The following is a 24,010-nucleotide window of genomic DNA, read 5'->3' on the forward strand; positions in this document are numbered from 1 at the left end:
GAAACTAAAAGTAGATTTATATATGTAGAACACGAAACAATATGTCTAAACAACTTGGTTTAATGTGTCTTAAACAATGATCAGATTGACATGACCAAAGAACCCGACACAAACCCAATATAAAATTAGAAGGTTAAGGTTGTAGGGTTTGACCCATTCCAGCTGGTTCACTTTACGACCAGATCATAAGGGAAAGTCAGCTCTATGTGAAAAATGTACTTTGCATAATTAAGGTGTTTACTTAAATGGGTCGAGTTAGCATTGACCTATATAAACAATTAAACCGAAAGTAGACCCAAAGTAATTAAGGAATGAAATAAACCCTACAAGCAAATAGAATAAAAAAGAATATAAAATGATAATCTAATCTCTAAATCAAACCTAAAAGAAAAATATTATTATAAAAAAAATAAACCAACGGAAACATTTATTCCGATCCAACACTTCTGATTTACCGTAGGTGGAACATTTTTGAACAGTGGTTAATTTTTTTTTATAAATTTGATTTCCCATGATTGGTTAATTATTAATAATATTATTATTATCACCATCATTATTATTACTGTCATCAAACCGTCAGATATTTACAATGTTTGGGGTCTCTTCCTCTTGATCATGGGTTGCCGGCCATTATCCTAGTCTCATTTTCGGAGATGAAATAGTTTAAATTTTAAATGTCGATTATTATAGCTCATATATATCTTGCACAAGTACTACAAAAAGAATTAGAAAAGCATGGATAAGAGTATTAGATTAGCCAACTTGTTTGTCATCGTTTTTATCTTCATCCTCCTAGCTTGTGAAAACAGGTGAGTGATTTGCTCTTAACTCCAAGCTTAATCCATCGATCCTATATATATATATATTATTCCCATGAAACATATAAAATCTGGCATCAAATCCTTTAGTTAATTAGAGATCTCTATAATTAGTGCATGCATGCTTGACATAAATATATATGGGAAAACTACAATTTACCCCCCTAAAGTTTACACCAATTTGTAATCTTGGTACCAATGTTTCGATTGCGTCAATTGCACTCCAGAAAGTTTAAAAAATTTGCAATCCACCCCTTTCCGTCCAATTGTGCCGTTTGACGAGACGGAAGTGACCTCACGTGCCATGTACGTGCCTTTTTTAGACAAAGGTGGACAAAAATGCCCTCATTTGAACGGCACCGTTTTGTCCAAAAAAAAACCCCCAAAAATTCAAAATGCTTGACGCCTCCCAAACCGTAGGATATGAACCTGGGGCCTGCATCATTAGAAGCCAAGTGTACCTGTTGGTTCTGGGAAGCAAAATTGTCTCCATTAATCTCAAGTGAAGATATAGCAGCTTCTTGAATAATCCAAATACCGCATAATCTTTTTGAATGCTGAAGACTAAAAATCCCATCACAAACGAACGAAACTTCTCTATCTGCTCTCTTCTATCTATGTGCTGCACTACTTCTCTATCTTCCCTATCTTTTACTTCTTTGGTTGTATTAGGCAAACAGAAATGATGGTAATTACCGTACTCCTATTAGCTCTTCAATTCTTACTGGCTTCCTTTATATATTCTTTCATTTTCCCACCAAGAAGTTGTTTGCATGGTTGAAACACAGTACTCCACCCAACAAAAATCCTTCAGTTATTTCCACCACGTCTTTAAACTCCCACAACAAGGCTGAGCTCAAGAAGATATTCGCCACCTTCGACAAAAACGGCGACGGATTCATAACAAAGCAGGAGCTGAGAGAGTTGCTGAAGAAATCACTCTATTCTCCCCTATTCTACACAACATAAACAGAGGAGGAGAGAGAAAGAGGATAATGCATGTGCTTTATGTCTTGGTTGTCACCCAAAGTGCGCTAGCAAAATGATTTATCATCTATATCTAAAGCAAGCCTCAAGTCCAAGAGAAACTGAGAATAAACTTGGTAGGGATGGACTTCGACGAAGGCAACGCACAAAGGGTCCCGTTGAGCCATAGGCCCAAATGGTTGGACGTTACTCCGCGAAGGTTGTGATTCAATGGTCGTCAACTTCAGCGTTTGATTTATCAGCAAGTCTTGTGGATCCACACGTAAAAGTTTTATAACTTTTACATGTACCCTCAAAGGATACACCACAAGGGCTAGTCACTGCTATTCATTGCAGCACACCCAGCAAACATCTAGTGATTGTACTTCGAATTCCATCACTATATTTACCGACAGTACTGCCACCAATATCTGAACGTTTGTCAGGAACAACAATATTTCCCCAAGGTACCTTCTTTTTAATGAATTAGGAAGACAAGTTTTTTTTCTTACGAATACTGCAACTGGTGGAGCAAGGGAACGAGCCGAGTGATTGCACTGAGAGCGAGTATCGGGCTATGTTCAGAGACGATGACGACGTGGCTTTACTTCTTTATAAAATTTACCCAAGAAACGCTGCGTTTTAAATAAGGGCATTTTTGTCAACTTTAGTCTAAAAACGCACGTGCGCAGTTTTCGTCAATTGAGACGGCACAATTGGACAGAAGAGGGTGGATTGCAAATTTTTGAAACTTTCTGAGGTGCAATTGACGCAATCGAAACATTGGTACTAGAATTGTAAATTGGTGTAAACTTCAGGGGGGTAAATTGTAGTTTTCCCAATATATATATATATATATATATATATATATATATATGCCTTGGTACTGTTAGATGCTTGGGTGTAGGTCCATCATTAATCCATTTTGATTATTTTGTTTGTTATAATGTTTGATAATATATAGCACAGTGCTCTGAAGGATTCAACAGGCGTAGAAGCAAAACATGGTCTGGCCCATGCTTCTTTGATTCTAAATGTGACCGGCAATGCAGGGAATGGGAGAAAGCTGAGTATGGAGATTGTCGAGGGAGTTTCTTTGCCTGCTCTTGCTTCTTTAAAGCCACTTATCAGAAAGTTAGAAACCATAATTAATGTAACGCCCATGCTCGAAAGGGCCTAGTTTGTTAGCCTCGAAGTCTCATAGGTGCAATATTACATATTAAGACGTCAAAACACTTGTAAACTACTGCTATGCAATGCATGCCATGAGAAAATAATATTTTTACGGCCGGAAAGCATAAGTTCTTAGCATTATGACTGCATAATAACACAACTTATATAATTAGTTAAGTGATTTGTTTTTTCTTTTTTCTTTTTTTGTGCCCGAGGCACTTACTAACATAAAACATAATTTGACAAAATATAAATGCAACAAAAATAACATAGTGAATGATGTGAGGTCTTCCCAAATGTCTAAGCATTCCGGCCACCTATTTTTTTACTTTTATCTTTATTCTTAAAACGTTGAAAAGCAATATTTAAATAAAGTAGAGCTAATAAAGAATCTGTTGGAGTTTGCATTGAAAATTAGTTAGTAGCTAAAATAGAAAAACATGTATTGCTGGAGATGCTCTAAGTCATTAATTTACTTATAATTAGGTATTTATTGCCTTGTAATCCAAAAATGAAAAGCTTAGATTTAAAGGAGTTGAGTAGAGACTTTTGTAACTAAATTTGTGTTGGTGCCTCTCTTTTCTACTGTCTTAGATTCACACTCTAACAATGCTTCTACCGCTTTAGTGTCCTTTCGGTGGTTTTTGCTGTTTTCAAGTGGAGGTTTAGACAGGTTCGCCTTAATTTATGCCACATTTGCTTCTGTAACCGCCTTAAGCGGCTCCTTAAGAAGATTATGTCGCTTGTTTGACCCATTTACTACCTTTTGTAATTATTTCTACATTGTTTTAATTTATTTTAGGTCTATTATTTGGGAGCCCACCTTATTTTCATTTATAAGGTTGTCAACTTCTTCTTCCCTTCGGGTTAGGAGTGTGAAGTATAGCTCCCTATATCCACACTTCAACCCCTTTTGACCATTTTCTATTCATCCAAAATTTTCTTGGTAGATCCACTCTCTAAACTCTGAAGTACTCAACTTTCTTATAAAAACGTTATCAAAATAAATGTAGATATAGATCTTATCCTTTCTTTTAAGAATAGACCCAAGACGAACCTCACAACTAATTTCTTGAATTTCCCATCACTTTTTCGAAAAAAAGTATATGGATTTTTATGGTAGAAATCAGGATTTTGATTTACAAGGAGCACGATTGAAAGATAGATTAGAAAAATAATTAATTAAAATATTAAATAATATAATTAATGAAATAAATAAACGAAACTGAGTCATGATTATGGGCCAAAGTTTCATTAAAAAGAAACACAAGATCTCCATCAATAATTCTCATATTTTATTGGGCTAATAGCCCACATCCAGGTGTGTTCTTGCTTGCAAAATTAGCGGGTTAGAGTATTGTAATCAGACCCATCCACTAATTATAATCATACCCATTTAATTAAACCGATCGTAACCCATGATTTATCTTTTACATATGGGCTAGTTCAACGACCTCAAAAGGCTCAAGCATTCTTCATCCAACAATCATACGATAATGGCCGGGTCAGCATGTACGATGATAAATGACTCCTTTAGGCCCAACTACAAGGAGAAGCTTACATAGCCAACATAAACGAACTGATGTCTAGCGTGTCTACAATCAACCCATTTTAAGAATTTTGACCCTAAAATAAAAAAAAAAAATAAAAAAATAAAAACCAAAAAAAAAAAAACAGTCGTCTTGGTTTAGAAAATCATGTCAACTACAATTGTTTACAATTTTAATTGGCTCGAATGTTTAACTAATGCAGGAGGTGGACGATATTAGCTTTTGCAAAACAGGTTGGATATGTAAGATCTACGTGTAGGAAAACAGATTCAATAATTAATTTGAAGAAGAAAAATAGTCGTTTGAGTTGTATAACAATCATTTCTCATTCTGAAGGGATGTCAAGGAAGCTATTTTGATCGATAACTAGTAGATTGTCAAGAAACAATGTTGCTTCTTTTTTCTTTTTTTCAAAATTTTGTCATCATCCACAAAATACATTCTTCCATAAATTTCAAGGGAGCTCCTTTTACATGCTGTTTTAGCCATATATTCAACACTCCAAAACGTCAAGTTAAAAGTGTAGAAAATTAGAGTAAACTTTGAACTTTTGCCAAGTCTATATATATGGATGTCGACTTGCTATAATTAAATATTCGAGTTAATATTGGATAGCCTTTCACAGCACAGGAATATATATATATAAAGAAAAAAAAAAGAAAAGAGAGAGAGAGAGAGAGAGAGAGAGAGAGAGAGAGAGAGAGAGAGAGAGAGAGAGAGAATGAAATGGAGTGCTTTTTTGACTAAAAAAAAAAAATCATAAATCTTAATGGAGCCTTTTCTTTTCAGGAAAAATTGAAGTAATGGAGCCAAGGAAAGAAGTGATCACGTACACAAGTTCAAAATGACGTCAATATATACTTCAAATTATAATAATGAACATAAAATATAATATAAACACATATAATTTTATTCTACACTTGTATTCCTTATGATTTAGCGAAGGTTGATTTTCCATGATTGTTTAACTATTAATATTATTATTGTTATTATCATCATGATCACTGTTTACACAGTTTCCGAGCAATGACATATCGATCATAAGGTTATTCTTCTGATAGTGGGAGCCCGAAGAAGGTTGGTAAGTCGATGGACTTGGAATCTGCAAAACAGAAAAAGACTCACCTTGGGTTGGTCGGCGACGCCTCCTCCGATGATTAAGTCAATCGTTGTTTTAGTAAAGAAGAATAATAATTAATGCAACTGAAAAATCAGGTGTTACCCATTTATGACTTTTATTTATATCACCTTCTTTTTGTGAACTCACATGTGTGATCTTTGCACTGCCGTTGGGGGCGAATTAAAATTGGGTCTGACATGATCAGCAATCGATCATTTATGGTATTTTCTCCATCAACATGATGAGTCGGCCTGAGTAGCAGCGCACGGTGCTGTTGTTTCATTTGTACCCAATCCTGATTGGACTGGCTGATTTCATATCTAATAAATTATTAAAGATCTTCATAAATGAGAAGATCTTCCTCTTCAAACATATGCCGAATACTTAATCTGTCATCCGAATATCTGAGCATTATTCACTTAGATCCTCGACACTACCGCCCTTTTTAAAGAAGTCTTTAGTCATATTGAACTCCTTTGATTGATGGGCCTATCCCACATTGCCTCCTTCATAGTGCTGGTCCATCCTCAAGGCCCAATCTAATAAGAAGTATAATTACCCAACAATCACCATCATCAATAGCATGCAGCATTAATGTCGATTTTCCATGATTGGTTAACTATTAGTATTATTATTCCTAGCTTTATCATGATCGATCACCATCATCAACTCCGTCCCTGCTTTTTACATGCATATTTAAAGGACATATATCACTTTTTAAATTTTAATTTGTAGGAACTCTCACAATTCAATGGGTACTTAGAAAATTTCTATCCTTTTTAGAATGCTCTTCATTTCGGGTTTTGGTTCTGAATAAATAGTTCAGTTGCCAACAAAAAGCGAAGAACATTTCAAACAAAACAAATTGATCCGAACTGGTAGGTAAATTGTAAAAAGAGTTAACACAATCCAATGAAATGGGTGAGTACCAAAATAATAATAATAATAATAATAATAAAACCAAGAAATGAATAGTCGTCTTGCCTCTAGCTAATGGCTTTTTTTTATTTATTTTTTTCAGGCTCGAATGTAATGCAAGAACAGTATGTTAATCGTCGACTATATACATATACTGAAGGGATGTTTAGAGTGTCAATTAAGGAAGCTATTTGAATAACTAGTCAATTGATATATATATATATATATATATATATATATATATATATATATATATATATATATATATATATATATATATATATATATATATATATATATATATATATATATATATATATTTTTTTTTTTTCCAAAACTTTGCCCTCACCCACAAAATAGATTCTTCCATAGAAATATTTCAAGGGAGCTCTTTTCATATGCTTTTTTAGCCTACGACCCAAATTGCTCCATATCGTTATTGCCATTCCAAAACTACGAAACGTTGAGTTAAAACTGTAGAAAATGTTCGAGTTCATGGACAGCTAGCTCTTCAAAACAGGCCAAAAGATAGAATAAAATAAAATAAAAATAAAACTATTTGATTGTCATTAATTATATATCGATCCTAGCTAGCCTCAATTTCAGAAATTAATGAAGTGGTTTACGTACATTATAAATTTCGATAGCTAGCTAGCTATGGCTCATATATTGCAATATAAGCAGATCGAGAGGAAAAGCATGGATAAGAGTATTAGATTGTTTGTCATCTTTTTCATCTTCATCCTCCTTGTGAAGCTATTCAGTGTTTTGCTCTTCCTTAATCCATCCATCCTATTATTCCCATGAAACATAAATAATTTGACATCAAATCCTTTAGGTTATGGAGTGTTGAAAGAAAGTATTTTATGTTTTGCTTTTTGCTGATCATGCCTCTAGGTCCATCACTAATATACATTTTGATTTTTTCTTTGTTGTAATGTTTCATATAATAGCATGCACACTCTGGAGGATACAACAGGCATAGAAGCCAAACATGCATGGTCTGGCCTATGCTTCTTTGATGATAAATGTGACCAGCAGCAATATATGCAGGGAATGGGAGAATGCTGAGTATGAAGATTGTCGACGAAATTTCTTTGCCTATTCTTGCTATTTTAAAGACGTTGATAAAGCTAACTGCAGGGACGGAGCTAAAAGCTCTTATATATGGGTAGGGGTTAATGGTCAAAAAAATTTGTTGGTAGGGACCAGTAGTCATCCTGTGTCCAGACAGTGACCCATGATAGTAAACTAGTAGCTCAAATATTGGATTTAACATTTCTGCACCCTGTGAATTAATCAAAAAAGAATCGTCAAACTCTCTTACGTGGCATTGAAAATTACATGAGCTAAATATAAATGCATAAGCTAAGTATAAATAATAGAAGTCTATTTAAAGTTACGAGTTTAATATTCATTTGAATCTAAATCCTAGTGATATGAGAACAGGACAAAAACAGGGATGTAATTGTGAAAAATCAGTATCAAGAAGAGTAGCCCTAGAGGAAATAACTGATTCATTTGATCAGCCTCATCTATGGTATATTCAACTTCTAAAGTAATACATGCATTAAAACTTTTCATTTCAAGTGGAGATCAACTATCAGAAAGTAACCCTTACAGGTTAGCATTTATTTGGTTTTGAACCACCTACACTGTGTGATAGCAAATATTTTATTTGTTTTCTCGTAATATACTTAAACAACTACTATATTTTCTATTGTATCCTACCTTTTCATTTTCACATGCCTCATCTGTTCTTAGGTATGACCTTGTTGACCTAATTACTAGACAATCTTTAGCAAAACATGCAAACCAGCTATTCTTAAACGTTATAGAAGCCTAATTAAAACATGATTATTAAACCGAGGGTCTTTCTATACTTTGGTTTTGATCTATTGGTTTTAAATTGTTCAACAAAACTCTAATACCAAAGATCAATTGATCTCATTTCCTACAATTCGGTAAAAGGAATACACTAGGCTCTTTAATGTGGATTGAGACCCCTGTTATTACATGATACATAGTGAAGCATCTTCCTACATTTCCATGTTGACCAGTAACCAACTCTCAAGCAGTATTAGTTACCAACTCTCAGTGAGGACTGCAAAAAGTAAGTAGTAGGGGTCAAGAAAAAAACAATGGGGTATCTCAATGAGGATCACAAAAAGCAATTCCCTTTTTTGGGTTCCACCACTACCCGATCAGTGAGGACCCTCTTTGGATGTGTAACCACAAACATAGTAAACAGATAAAGACAAAGACGTGCAATAAAATAATACATTCCAAAATGCAATGTGCTGGACAACAACCCAACCGAACTGGTTGTTGGTTTCCTTTGCCCAACAAACGACAAAAACACGTGATGATGGTCAGACCCTACCCAACTTTATACCACTCACAACAAACGAAAGTTTCGGTTTTTATAACCTCATCACTTTGCCCAACAACCAACAACCAACAAGCATTTCTTCCAAAAAAGAAAACAAAGGTTCAACTGACAATCACATATACAACCCATATATATAGCACAAAACAAACTTCAAATAAGTCCTCAAAAAAACAAAAATAATGCTGCAGCAAAATACCTCGGAATGTTGTTGGTCGGAATGAACACAGAAAGACTGTAAAATTACTATTTATACTAAAAGTTAATAGAAAGAGATGAATTTAATCTTTTATATTCTAACAGAGCCCATTGCAACCCCAATGGTATTGATTGGTAGATTGGGGGAGACATTGCAAATTGTTGCGTAGATTAAGGGAATTAAATATAGTTTTCCCTCTTTTTTTTTTTTTTTTTTTCATCTATTTTGCTTTTCAAGAGGTGCAAAAAAAATAAAAAATTGAATTACCATAATAGTGTAATTAAGGAAAAAATGGAATTAAATGAATATCAAGAGAAAATTAAAAGAGGTACGTATAATATATAAACATATGATATTAAATGAACATCAAGAGAGAGGCATCAATGCCATTTGAAAGGTATCTTTTTTAAAATAAGAAAAGAAATAAAATAAAAAATAAAAACCCAAAAGAAGGTCAAATATGTCTTTTCCCTTAAAAGAGAATGTTAAAAATAAGAGTAATGTTATATACCACATAAATATTCTACAAAGTTGATGGGGTAAGATGTAGTAACCCTTGAATCAGTCATTAACTACAAATTTAGGTTATCAAATCATTGTTAACTACAAATTTAGGTTATCAAAATGTTTTCCAAGTTTCAATCACTTACGGTCAAGTGTCATGTTTTATTGTTCTAATATAAAACTTTTCAATATTTTTATATTTAACTTAACAATTTATTATATTATTATATTACAATTATAAACACCTTATTTTAATTTTTTTACCTTAGGACCCAAATTTTATTCAACCGCCCCTGTATAAGAGCCTGTTCGGAATTGTATTGGGAAAAAAAAAAAAAAAGCTTTTATATCCAAAATGAGCTTTTAAGATCAAGATTCACTTTTAAGTTTATTTTCAAAAATGGGTTTTAACTTCTTTTTTTTTTTTTTTTAAAGCAAAATTTTAAATATGAATTTTTTGAGTTTTTTACCAAGCATACCATATTTTTGTTTGGCACAAATTTATATGTACTAAAAGTACTTTTTAAGCTCATTAACACAATCTCTATTAGGCTATAAGACTATTGATATAAAACTAAAGAAGGGCTTTCAAGGTATATAGCTAGTTCAACATAAGTTTTAAATTTTGTTAAGTTCCATAAAATATGATTAGACAAAATAAGAAATTCGAGGCATATTCCAACACAAGTCAAACACTGCGATCACAATATCTATCTATAATCTATGTAAGCCTAGACTTTTTTATAAGGTTTGTAAAAATTAATATATTTCCTAATGTAATTTCCAAAGGAAGGTGATAATACAACATTATCATATATTTTAAGGAAATAGATCCGAGAGGAGGAGGGTGCAAATCTGCTCTCTCCACCTCTCACTTTTCTTTCTACACTCCGCTCCTATCATCTCCTTTCCATTCTGTTTTTTTTTTTTTTTTTTTTTTTTTAGGTGTTTTTCGACTAGATCAGCATTTTTGGCCTCTCTACTATGCATCCGCCCATCTACCTCCGCGCTGTGCCATTCATCGATCTCCTTCCTGGCCGCTGTTGTTGCTTGTTGGTTGTGTTTTTGCTTTGAATAAGAGTTTTCTTCTTTGTAAATCTACTCTTATGGGCGATCTATGAGATGAAGGTTAGTCAGATGTGAGGAGTTATCTTTCACGACCTAGATAGTTCGGTGTGAGGGTTTATCTCTCACGGCTGGTTTGAATAAATTTTTAGGATATTTGGCTACAATTAGCTTAGATCTAGTATGCTTGATCGGAGCATAAATGCTCTTTAACTATTTGTGTACATGGGTTAGCAGATGATGAAAGTCATAGATAACATTTTATTGTAAGAATTTTATTTGTATCTATAACTTTATAACTTCATTACATAAGGTTATGATTTTGCAGAGCTTTATGATTTGTGATGTAAGAGCATTATGTTCGTGATTTTTGATTAATGAAATACTCAGATCTTTCGTTAAAATAATAATAATAATAATAAAATAAAAAATTATCATCATGACCAATTCGAAAAGCAAGTTGTAGCAAGAAATTCAAAGATCAGATAGCAAGTTTATAATTAATGGTTCCATATTTTTGCTGCCTTTATAACCTGCCAATGACTTCTTGTAGCATGCTTGTGTGAAGGGATGATGGTGAAATCTCGTCCATCTGCTTGTTGCCCATATACACAATATAAGCCTACGTGCACAATTATCATTGGCATTTGGTAGAAAATGGAACTTGTTAATTATCTTCTAAACAGGAAAAAGATGGCCAATTTTAGAGATATTTGGCCATAAAAAATATAATTAAGAGATTAGCCATATATAGAGATATTTACGTTTCTGTCATTCTGAGAACATGAGTGACCAACAAGGAGAGTGAAGGCTAGACTGAGGAGGAGAAGCCATGAAAGACTAGAGCTTTCTCTGGCCATTAATTGCAGGTTCATCGATAAACTTGGTTCAGCGATAATCTTGTTATATATATATATATATATAAGTACTAGAAAATGTCCTTATATTAAGTTGTTAAAAAAAAAAAAAAAAAAAAAAAAAGTTCTTCCATGAGAAAGTGCTAACAGTTTCACATTTTTACCCTTATCTATTTCTTTATGGTTCAGTTTGTGCTCGAGTTTTTAAGTTCTTTATTGTCGGTGGTGGTGGTTCACTCGCCTCAAGCTAGGTAATTTTCATGTGGTTAGAAGGGCAAATACTAGAGTGAGGTTCGACTTCTACAATGAGACTCTTCAAGCATGATTAGTATTAATCATCTTGGATCCCACTAATGTCTTTGTCGCATCCAATTAATGAAAAATTCTGGTCGTCCGATCCCCTCCTACCATTTTTAATAGAAAAAACAAAAAAAAGTTTTAAAGTTCATTTTCTCTTAGAAATCAAATTCCCCATAAATTATAACTCGAACAGCTAAGAGACGACCTGAGGTCAACCAAATTGAGATAAGTTTTGGAGACTTATCTCCAAGTCAAGGTTGGAAAACTGGTTTTAATTAAAAGCTAATTTCCAAATGCACTTTAATTAGAATTATTTGTTAATACCTATTAGAATTATTTGTTAATATCTATTAGGAAATTAAGTCAATTATAGGTCAGTCACTCCTAATGTTAGGAATTTATTTATTATTTTTTTTTTTCTAATTACATGAACCTATTTTTTTTTTTTTTTTTGCTTATCTGGTACGCTCAAGTCTCAACGACTCCGTACATGGATTTTAAATTTATATGTTTTACCACTCACAATAGTACGAATCAATTGTACTATAGTAAGGGTTATCGAATTACAGAAATTGGGGGGTTGTTTTGCGTAACGGTATACTTAAAGAGCGTATTTAACTTAACTTAACAATAAAAACAAAAGTAAAGTTGTAGAATTGATACTCCAACGAATCAAGTGATAAAAACAAGAAAATGAAAGCAAACTTAAAAAAAAAAAAAAAAAACTTAGGGTAATGATCTTATCAAATCCTCAACCAATGACATGCTTCACGTCTATATGGATCTTCCTAATATACATGATATAAGGGTGTAATGAGCGTCCACCATTACGACGACCTCGATATGAAAATACTTTCATTAAGACGTAATTATAGAGCACATAGTTTCACATTAAACAACCCCACGTAAAAATTAATCTATAATTGAAAATGTTTACACTACAAAAGGTATGGGGTGATTAATACTTCTTAACTTACTACTTTATGAAACATTATAATAAACATACACAATACATGAAAACCCTTATTAGGTGATGTGCAAATTTTAATTACTCGCAAGCGCACGAATCGTTTGCAATATAGTATATGTGCAAGTACGAGATCGTATCCACAGGGAATTGCGTTTTTGCAAACAAAATTTAAATCCAAATTAATTTAATCCTAACCTAGTTCCAAAAATTAAGATTTTTTTTTTTTTTTTTTTTTTTTTTTTTGTGTGAATAAAAATCATAAGCATAAATAAAATTTAAGTGAATTTAATCAAGTAAAAAAAAAACACTAAGGTATCGGAATCCGCACTCACAAATTCATAGCAACATATATTCCCATAATCAATAATATTTTCCAAAGTTCTCACAATAAAATCTTAAGTATGTTTTACTTTTGCTTCAAATAATTAATCAAAATCATCACATGTATCCATTCTTTATACAAATCACAAAAGAAATCTAATTTAAATTAAATCATCAAGTGTATCCGTAAATCACAGCAAGATATCCAATTTAAATCAAAACATTAATTGTATTCGTAGAATAAATCATAAGGGATATCCAATTTTTTTAAAACAAAGAAAACCAAGCACAATCAATTCTATGGAATTATCCTAAATTATCAAATGTATCCTTGAATCACAAAAGATATCCAAGAATCATTCGACAAAATTGAATTGAAGTAAAATAATTGAAAATCAAACTCATTAAAATTGAAAAATATTACATCACATGAGAATATTGTTGCTAATCATGAGTGAGGCTTCATCATCAACCTTAGTTGAGGGTTTAGCCTCTCATGGCTAAAAACAACATACTAACTTGAATTGAAAACAATAAAAATTAAAAGAACTTACAAGAAAAATTGTTGCAAGACGACACCAAAATTTTGCTCTAGCCTCACACACTTTTTACAAAAGAAGAAGGACATCTTTATAGGCCAAGTGTAGGTCAAAAATAAACTGGAACGAAGTGTGTCCGTGTCCTTCTTGGAGTAGGACTGACCGGCTATGGAAATTTCAGGTGCTGCTCTTAATTCTTATGGAAAGAATCGGTGCTTTGTATAGAAAGAAACAAGGTGTTTTTGGTTTGGAGAATCACGCGTGCTAGCTGTCCAGTGCAGGTATCTTTCAGCTCTCTCAAACTATTCATTGAAAGAATTTGTATTGCCCATCCTTAAGAATTTGACTCACGGGGAGCAAAATTAAAAGAGTTCTTTTTTTAAAAAAAAAATGATAACAAATATTAGTTCACAAATCATACATTTTTTTTTAAAAAATAAAAAATAAATTGAATATTTATGTATATTACCATAATTATCTCCTTTTCAAAATTTTATTAAATTCTCCCCAACAGAGTTATGGTTGGCCAGTTGGGTAGCCCAAACCTTAAGACAAAAAACGCAGAAAAAAAGAAAAGAAAAGTCAGAAAAAGTCAAAACTCAAAAGATGGCTAAAAAAAAAAAAAAAAAAAAAAAAGAAAAAAAAAAAAAAAAAGAAAAGAAAGAAAGTTTAAACTTTTTAAACCTTTTATGTCGGACCCACATTACTCATGCTGAAATGGAGCGTGTCCTTTTTCATCTCCACGAGTCAGTGTGTCTTTAATGAAACGGGACGTTTAAGAACAACTAAAACACGGCTAAAACGCACAGCTTGGATCTTCATCTTCGTGAGCCTTTTTCCTAAACCTAACTTTCTTAAAACTCTGAAACTGAAAGTCTAAAACAGTAAAAAAATCTGCAAATTGAAACAGTAAAACGTTGTCTGCTGCTTGCCCCCACTGGTAATGTCTATGCCCCTTATGGTTGGTTTAGGGTGGGCAACAAAGGTACTGAAGAAAATTTTATCAGCTGTAAGAAAATTTTTTGTGGGTTGAGAGGGGGCACTTGCCCCCTCTCGACCCCCTTGCTCCGCCCCTGCTTAAGAAGACATGGATGCAAAATTTGGAAATAAAACCATGCATGTGCTGCGTAAATAAAGGTGCTGCCAGGTGTGCCTAAAACTGCTGCCAGCTTAGGAAAATATCATGCAAAACCTGCATGATTCGGTGCTAAGCCTTGCACATACGTGTACATGTATGCTGCTGCCAGGTTTCTGTTCCTGCCAAGGAAAGAAAACAGTTCTGCCCAGGTCTACAAGTTGGTGCTTCAGCTGCTGCCCTTTAAAGTCCACGTTGCTGCCAGGTGTGCGTGGAAAACCGACAAACCGTGTCTTTGATTCAATATCTGCTGCCGACTTCCTAGCTGTGGAAAACATCACGTGCTCAAATATTCTGTGCTGCATGTCAATTGGGAAAGAATTCATGTCCTCTTTTGGAAAGGAAATCCGAGTGCTGCCCAGGCCTTCACGTGTTGCCTTGCTGTGGGACGGGCTGCTTTGTGCATGGATTGCATGAGCTTGGTGCTGGAACGTCTTTCCTTTTGTGAATTCTGTACTGCATGGTGCCACACCACTCGAGCACCGTGCATGTATGGGATTGTTGCTTTTAGTTGTTGCCCTTCACGTGTCTCTTTCGGCTACTCTTCTCTCCATGTGTTTGGTATTTACAAGAAGGAAAAATATAACATCTTCAAGATATGCACCTCTTCAAGACATGCACCTTGTTATGTCTTTCCTCTTTTCTTTTTGATTGCAATTCCACAAAAATATCACTATCTTCTCTCAATGACCTGCAAAATGTTAGAGCACCAAAAACTAACAAAAAACATTAGAAAATAATAAAGCTAAAGGTTTAATAAATACAAATTAAGGGATCCAATTATACAATATTTAGCACTCATCATTAGGCCACAATGATAAGATATCTAAGTTCACACCGATTATATCAGGTAATAGTTATACTACAATTGAAAAAAAAACATTTTAGACTACCAGAGGTGTGAAACGACCGATGTTCCCTAGCATACCCTATAAGGTGACTTTAATATGTAAACACGCATCATGTTAAATAGAACCATTGCACAAGACATCATTCTCTTTCAAAAATGTTGGTTTTATTCATTGATCTAAGAAAACTCATAGACAAGCATAACTCTTTTTCATGAATAATTAGATTGGAATATTGATGACAAAACCTTTTAGCATGAGTTTTGATATCCTTTAATCTTATACAATCATCAAACATTTATCAAGAAAATCTTAAGAACATCAAGAACACTCCATAGTTTTGGAAAGGAGTTTGATCAAAACCCTAAGGAAGGGCTTTAGTTGCACATGATTAAACTAATCTAAGCATGAAATTTAAGGAAAACAGTAAAGAAACAAGAAGAAAATGAATAAAAAACAACTATATTAAACTAAGGAAATTCGGACTACAAAGAAAATAAAAACCAAGAACAAACCTAAGCTACACTTGAAATTTAAAGAAGAAATGCAAAGGAAACAAGCTCTCTGGAATTAAGCCCAGAAAACGTGCATCAAAGTAAACTAAAACACAAGAAATTAAAGTGATACACCTGAGAAAATCCGAAACCTCCAAAAGGTGCATAAATAAACCTAATTCCTAATTCCATATATATAGGAAATTGGATTTACAAAAAGACTACAAGAGTTAATTCTAGCCAAGTATTCAGAGCTGGTCGCCATCCATTTCTGTCTATAGAACTCAACTTTTGATTTAGATCGCACAAAAATTTGAAAATATCTGGATCTTCTAGAAGATGCGTGTTAGTATTATTGGCCTCATTCTGTCTGGACAAAATCACTAGTGTGTAAAGATGCTATAAACAAGGATTCCACTATTTAGAGCTTTCTCAGAAGACTCTGCACTGCTTGAAAGTTAGAAGAATTCAGGTTCCCTGTCAGCCGTCCAGACGATCGTGCCATCCCATTCGGACGCTCATTTGTCTACTATTCATCCGTCCGGACGACGTGTCATTCTGTCCGGACACTCTACAGACCAAGCATCAACCGTCCGGACAACGTGTTTTTCCGTCTAGACCCTATACTATATCGAGAAGCTTCTGTTTCAGCTTGCATCCGTCCGGCCGTCTCAGCAGGCCGTCCAGACGCCTCTCAGTGATCGATCAGCTTCAGATTCTTTTCAAGTTCAGAATAAGGGAAGATTGATACACCCGTCCGGACGATGTGGTTTCCCGTCCGGACGCGCTCATATATAAGGCAAGAATTGCAATTCAAATATCACCATTCGGACGTCAGTCAGCCTTGGTCCGGACACGCTTGCAACAAATATGGAAATTGCCGATTCGACTTCAACCGTCCGAACGCTGCCTTTCATGGTCCGGACGCGCGCATATCAGATATGGAAATTGCATGTTGAAGAATTGCCTTCCGGACGCTCATCCCCCATGGTCTGGACTCCGTTATATGAAAATTACTTGCAGCGAACATACGACTGTCCGGACAACAATGTCTCACCGTCTGGACGCGGCTCTTAAACAGGAAAGATTTTCAGCAAAATTCTCGAAAAATCTTATCGCACAGTTGTCCGTCCGGACGACCCAGGTTCACCGTCCGGACGGCGTCCGTACATATTACTGCAGTCGCCCATTCTGCACCTCAGCCTATAAATAGAGGCCTCTGGGCATTGAGAACTGCAAGAATTCAGTATTGAATTCCACAAGTGCTCAGAGAAGTAATTTTGAAGAAGATTGTCGAGCTGATCAGTTTCCTCTGAAGCCATTGCAAGTGTGCTGTTGCTGCGCTACATCTGAAGTCTATCTTAGAGGTCGACTCTAAGGTAAAGGATTTCATTGAAGATCCTTTCAGATAGGAGATCTGGTTGGGAAGTGTTCGTGTTGGGTTACACGTTAGAGAGCAAGGTACGACCACTGCATCGGGTGTATGTGAGTGTTACTATCTTGTATCTAGCTTTAATAATGGATATCCTGGGTTTGGCTGCTCCGGAATGGTTTTTCTCATCTTGAGTTTCCACTTCGTCAACAAAAATCATTGTGTTATTTATTTTTCCGTAATTTTTATTTGTTGCACACTATTGCACACACTTGCCGTTTATTTTAGAAGCCAATTTCATTTTTCAATGCGAAGTAGATCGATCAATTTTTTATGCTCTGAAAATCGATCGATCGCATCTGGATCGATCGAAGTTGGGTCGACTGAAAGTCGATCGATTGATTTTTTTGCTGTACAAATAATCTATCGATCGAAATGCCTTGGACGATTTTCATCTTTTCAGGATCAACCTCGAACTCTGGAAATGACCAAATTGCCCTTGATGTTTTTTCAGGTATAATTAAAGTGTTTTGAACTAGATTTCAACTAAGACCTGAAAATAAGACATAACACAAAACTACAACAAAACGTTATATATACAACACAAACTAGGTCTAACAAATGCAAATTAAGGGGTCTTGAATCAAATAATTCAAGACTTATCACACTCCTAAACTTACATAATGCTAGTCGCTAGCATTAAAACTAGATATTAAAATACAAACAACAAATCTACATCCTCTTTCGTGGAAAACACAATTGCATTTAGCACATGCAACAAGCCTTTTAAACCCCTAGGCTACCCTAGTGGATGAGTGTAGTCTCGTTAAGGTTTAGTAAAAATGCTACCTACAAACATTCTTTACAAAATATACATGTTACCTAATAAAAAGAAGTATCATTACAACAATGGTTCATAATTCATGAACAACTTTAAACTAATAAACATCATATTCACACAATTTAAGAAAATCATAGACTACTTTCTTACAAAAGGCCGACGAAGATCTCACATGTTAGAAATGATGCAATTTGATATTAACATACAGTTATGAGGCTTTCAAAGAATATAACCTACATACATGCTCTAGTGTCTCATAATTCTTTGTATCTCTCATCAAATGGAATCATGAAGGCATAGACAGAATTTATTATTTATTATGGTTGTGCGATGCTCAACTCCTTTAAGCTTCTAAATGACCTATGTACCAAGTGTTGGGCTAGTGACTCCCAAATCAGATGGCTTTAGGGAACTAGATGTAAAACATCCCTAAGGGCTTAATAACTCAAGTCAAAAAGAACTACGAAGTCAAACTAACCATTTATTATTAACTTGCATCTTTTGACGCGAACACTCACTGCTTATTGAGGCAAGAGGTCCGGTTACTCAATGAAGTTTTTTTTTTAACTACGCCCACGTCATTCATCTAACAAGTAATCTTGGTTTTTCGAGACACTAAAAACCATATGCAATGTATTAACTTAAGTACATACCCCACAAACAATATGCCAATGTATGTCATGATTTTCAAATTTCTACATGTGAAATTCATAGCCAAAAGTAATTAAGCAGACTTAGACTATCTAATTATGTGATCATGTGTTCAAAATTTTAAAATTGTCAATGAAAAACAAATCACAGTTATAAATAAACTAATTTCTACATAACAACATAAATATTCAAAAAGAAATTTGAAAAACATTTTGTTCAAAATTCGAACTAAATGTACTTTTAGACCCCCAAACTTAAAATAACACATTGTCCCCAATGTGTACAAAATGGAAGCATGGTTTTAAGGGATGAAGAAAACCTGAATGGGGAGGTATGGCTCAAGGCATACCCCTAAACTTAGAGGTAAAAACACTTAACTTGAAAAGGAAAACTAAAAACAAGAGTAATATACAAGATAATAAAAAAAAATTTCACATTCCCAACGGCAGTATTAAAAGAAAAACCCTGTCTGTTACATCAAAATGGCATATTAAAAGTACATTCTGTGATAAAGATAACATCAAAATGAAAATCACAATGTCTATCAAAATACATGCCCATAACTAAATCAAAAGAAAGAAAGATAGGTGCCCAACAGCATTCATGGCGCAGCATCCGGAGGTGGTGGAAGGCGTCCTAAAATATCTCTCAGCATGTCCTCCATAGCACTCTAGCGAGCCAGGATCTCATGCTGTGTAGTCCTTATCTCTCTCATCTCCAAAGCCATCCGGTCCATTTGTCCCTGAAGTGCTGAAAAATCTGTGGGAATGGGCGGAACTGGCGCCTTTCTAGGAGCTGACGGCTCACCCTCATGCATCTCAACTGCGGGAGCATCATCAATATCCATCTCTAGCTAAGGCTCACCCATCGTGGCATATGGGAAATACTCTGCGTCCACTGGGCGAGTCCAAAAACGGGGATATTCCTATCTAAGATAGCCCTCTTAGGAATAGGAATTCTACTATCTCCAATGAGTTTGGTAATGAGGCACCGAAATGGAAGTGTTCTCTAGGCTACACTCGCCAGTCTCTTTTCTATCATATCTTCCCAGCACTTGTCCATTTGCGTCCATATTAACTCTGGGATGCTAACCCAATATTTCTTCTCAAACGCATACAGAGCGGCTAACACATCACCTTTTGTGTTTTGTGCCCCAACGGGCACACATTCTTCTTGAGGACCAAATCAACTAGTAATAGGTAACGGGGCAATTGGGCTCTCTTTGCACACATGTGTCTATCGTCTCCGTAAGCACCTCCAAACATGTAATGAATGATGAAATGTAAATTGTAGTGTGGAGGATACTCACCAAAGCGACCTCTCGGGTCATCAATCGGGCAATTAAGTGCTCGAGCGATATCTTCAATGCTCACATAAACTTGTTGGCCCAAGACAGTGGAAGACAAGTAGACGGGATTGTCCGTATCAAAATGTAGGTTTTGATAGAAAACTCGGACAAACGGAGGGAAGAAGAATTCTGTGGCGGGCTTCAGCAGTGGCAACAAGTTGTGCCTTTTGAATTGACAATAAGCCCACTTCACCGAGTCTTTCTCCTTGAATTCACCGACAATGTCGAAACGAGTTTCGACATTGAACGGTCTTTGCTGCCATTCCCTTTGTATGAACTCACTGGGGTGTCCGGGACTGTCAGGGGAGAGAGGATAGGCTGGTTCCATAGAAATCTTTCTTTGGGGCCTTTTTACGAACACTTGGTGTGCCACCAAAAATTTGTCTAGGAAGACAAAAATTTTGGATTCTAATCGGTGGGAAATGTGAGGAAAAGAGAGAAGAAGGGGATTAATGAAAAAGAAATGAAAGAAAAATAGCAAAAATTGAGAAAATGGGGGAGTTGGGAAGAGAGGTCCGAGAGGTTTGAGAAGAGGCTCTCGGGTGCTAGGGGGAAAATGAGGAAATAAGGGAGCACGGGTGTTTTAAAACCCGGTCACGTGTCTACTGGGCGATGTCGATCGATCGCATATCGATCGATCTAAACAAAACTCGATCGATAGAATTTTGATCGATCGAAATAAAAATAGATCGATCGAAACCCCTTTAAGTATGAAAAATAAAAATAGATAAATAAAAAGCATAAAAATTAAGCATGAAATATGAACAATCAAAACAAAATGAATGGGGTGCCTCCTAGGAGCGCTAAGTTTAACGTCTTCAGCCAGACCCATCAAAACTCACTACTAATGAATGGATTTGTGTCTGGCAGTGGTTGGGCAAAATTTATCGTTTCATGCCCATTCGAATCCTTGAGACATAGTGGATATGGCACTTCAATTTTATAGTGGGTCTCAAGGAAGGGAGTGTTTGAATGCGATGCATCAATTTGCACTCCCTTGCCTTTGGCAAGTTTTAACTTTTTTGATTGCCCTATTGGTTCAGTCTTCGTCTCTCCTACCTGTGGTTTAATGACTACCCCTCCACTCCTAAGATTAGTAATAGGCTGACTAGAACATTTCCCTTGCTCTCTCTCATTAAATGACTTAGCTAGTTGTCCAAGTTGGACTTCTAGCTTTGCTATAGACTGAGAATGAGAATTCAGAATCTGAGTCTGCGACTTAAATTTACTGAAACTGGTCAACACTTTTTCCTCAAATGCAGAATTTCTAGGAGGTGGAAGGGCTAATTGCTATTGTGGGTGGGGAGGACGACTATTAGGTGGCGGCTGATAAAATTGATGGTTTGACTGCTGATAAGCTTGGTTTTGCAGTCCATTGTATTGTGGAATGTTAGGCCACCACACATTAGTATTGTTTCTCAAACTTGGATTATAAGAATTATTAAATGATCACAATCTGGTCTAGAGAAAGCTGCGTTCATTTGCTCAACTGGAGGCTCAGAAAACTGCCTAACAATAGGACAATTTCCGGCCTGATGAGATGGGTCGGAGCAAAATGAACATGCATCATGTGGTGTGTGTATGTGAGATGCGGTCGCAGGAACAAAACCAGAAGCAAGTAATTGATCTAACTTTCTAGATAAAGCATCCACTTTGGCATTCAAGTCCAAAGGTTGGGATACCTCATAGAGAGTTTGGCTCTAAGCATTTGTCCTATGACCGGATGATGGATGGTGTAAAAAGTTTTTCGACAAATTTTCAAAAAGTATCCATGCATCATCTTCACTCTTTAAAATAAACATACCCCCACATGAGGCATCTACAATCTGTCTATGAGGCTCAGTTAAGCCATCATTGAAGCATTGTACTAACTGCCACTTGGGAACAGCATGATGTAGACACTTTCGTAAAAGATCATTCATCCTCTCCCAAGTCTCATGAAATGGTTCTCCCTCTATTTGCGAAAAACCAGCTATGGCCTTTTGTATTTGATTTGTTTTCCCTATGGTAAAATACTTCTTAAGGAACTCATGTTGCATCTGAGCCTAAAAAGTAATGGAGTTAGTCTCTAGGGAATTCAATCAATACTCAGCTTTATCTTTCGGAGAGAACGGAAACAGGCACATCCTTAAAGCATCCTCTGAAAATTTTTGCAACCTTATGGTGGAGCAGATTTCAATAAATTCATCCAAATGCTTATAAGGGTCCTCGGTACTAAGTCCGTAAAATAATGGAAGCATTTGAATGAATCCGGACTTAATTTCAAAATGAGCTGCCATAATGTCCGGCAATTGAAGGCTAGAAGTAGGTGTGTATGTCGAGGGAACATAGTGGTCCCACAACAGCACATGCTTTGGTTCTTCAGTCATAAATGATTTAGAATGGGCTCTTAGACGTGAGTTCCGTTTGGATCTACTTCGTCTAGAAATCCGCTCTAAGTTTGGGTTGTATGGAAAAATAGGCAATGATAATGAACGACGACCAAACATACACCAACAAAATTTAATCTATGTATACAAGGTACAAAAAAGAAATAAAATGAAAAAGGAGAAAAACTAACCGGTTTTGCAATGAGACAATGCAGCAGCAGCTGGAGTGCTACTGCAGGAAAAGTCACTCGATCGACTTTTTGGTCGATCGATTGATTCTTTGCAGAAAAGTAAAATGCAAGAAAAATGCAGAAAAATAAATATGAACAAAATTAAATACTAAATATGCAAAGGACTGTATGAAATTAAATGTAGGTTCGGTCTAGAGACAGCAGAAAAATAGTGCTACTCAAAACAAAAATCGATCGATTGAAAGTCGCTCGATCGATTATTATTTCGATCGATCAACTTTTCTGCAGAAACAAAATTCTGCAGAAAACAAACAGAACCAAATTCAAACAATAAAAACAATTTTTATACAGAACCAAAAACAGCTTATGGATAGAATCTACAATATGTACGAAATCAAACTAAATACAATCCTAAATATCCCATAAACAACCGTTAGATCCCCGGCAACAGCACCAAAAATTGGTACGTCGAGTCTCAACGACTCCTTACGTGGATTTTAAATTTATATGTTTTACCACTCCCAATAGTTCGAATCAATTGTACTATAGTAAGGGTTATCGAACCACAGAGATTGGGGGGTTGTTTTGCGTAACGGGGATACTTAAATATTGTATTTAACTTAACAATAAAAACAAAAGTAAAGTTGTAGAATTGAAGCTACAACGAATCAAGTAATAAAAACAAGAAAATGAAAGCAAACTTAAAAGAAAACTTAGGGTAATGATCTAGTCAAATCCTCAACCAATGGAATGCTTCACGTCTATATGGATCTTCCTAATATGCATGATATGAGCACATATGGGCGTTAACCATTACGACGACCTCGACATGAAAATACTTTCGTTAAGACGTAATTATAGAGCACCTAGTTTTACATTAAACAACCCCACATAAAGATTAATCTATAATTGAAAATGTTTACACTACAAAAGGTGTGGAGTGATTAATGCTCCCTAGCTTACTACTATATGAAACATCCTAATAAGCATACACAATACATGAAAACCCTTATTTGGCCACAATGATAAGGTATCTAAGTTCACACTGATCACATCACGTAAAAGTTATACT

General features: G+C 35.1%; 1 long non-coding RNA gene across 1 annotated transcript; it reads left to right on the forward strand.

Moving 5' to 3' along the window:
• Positions 1-708: 708 nt before the first annotated feature.
• On the forward strand, positions 709-3,067 carry LOC133855006 (uncharacterized). The gene is made up of 2 exons (XR_009896903.1): positions 709-809; positions 2,749-3,067. It is a non-coding gene; the product is annotated as an uncharacterized LOC133855006 (long non-coding RNA).
• The last annotated feature ends 20,943 nt before the right edge of the window (positions 3,068-24,010 follow it).

The sequence above is a fragment of the Alnus glutinosa genome, chromosome 13 (assembly GCF_958979055.1).
Source record: "Alnus glutinosa chromosome 13, dhAlnGlut1.1, whole genome shotgun sequence".
NCBI classification, from domain to species: domain Eukaryota; kingdom Viridiplantae; phylum Streptophyta; class Magnoliopsida; order Fagales; family Betulaceae; genus Alnus; species Alnus glutinosa.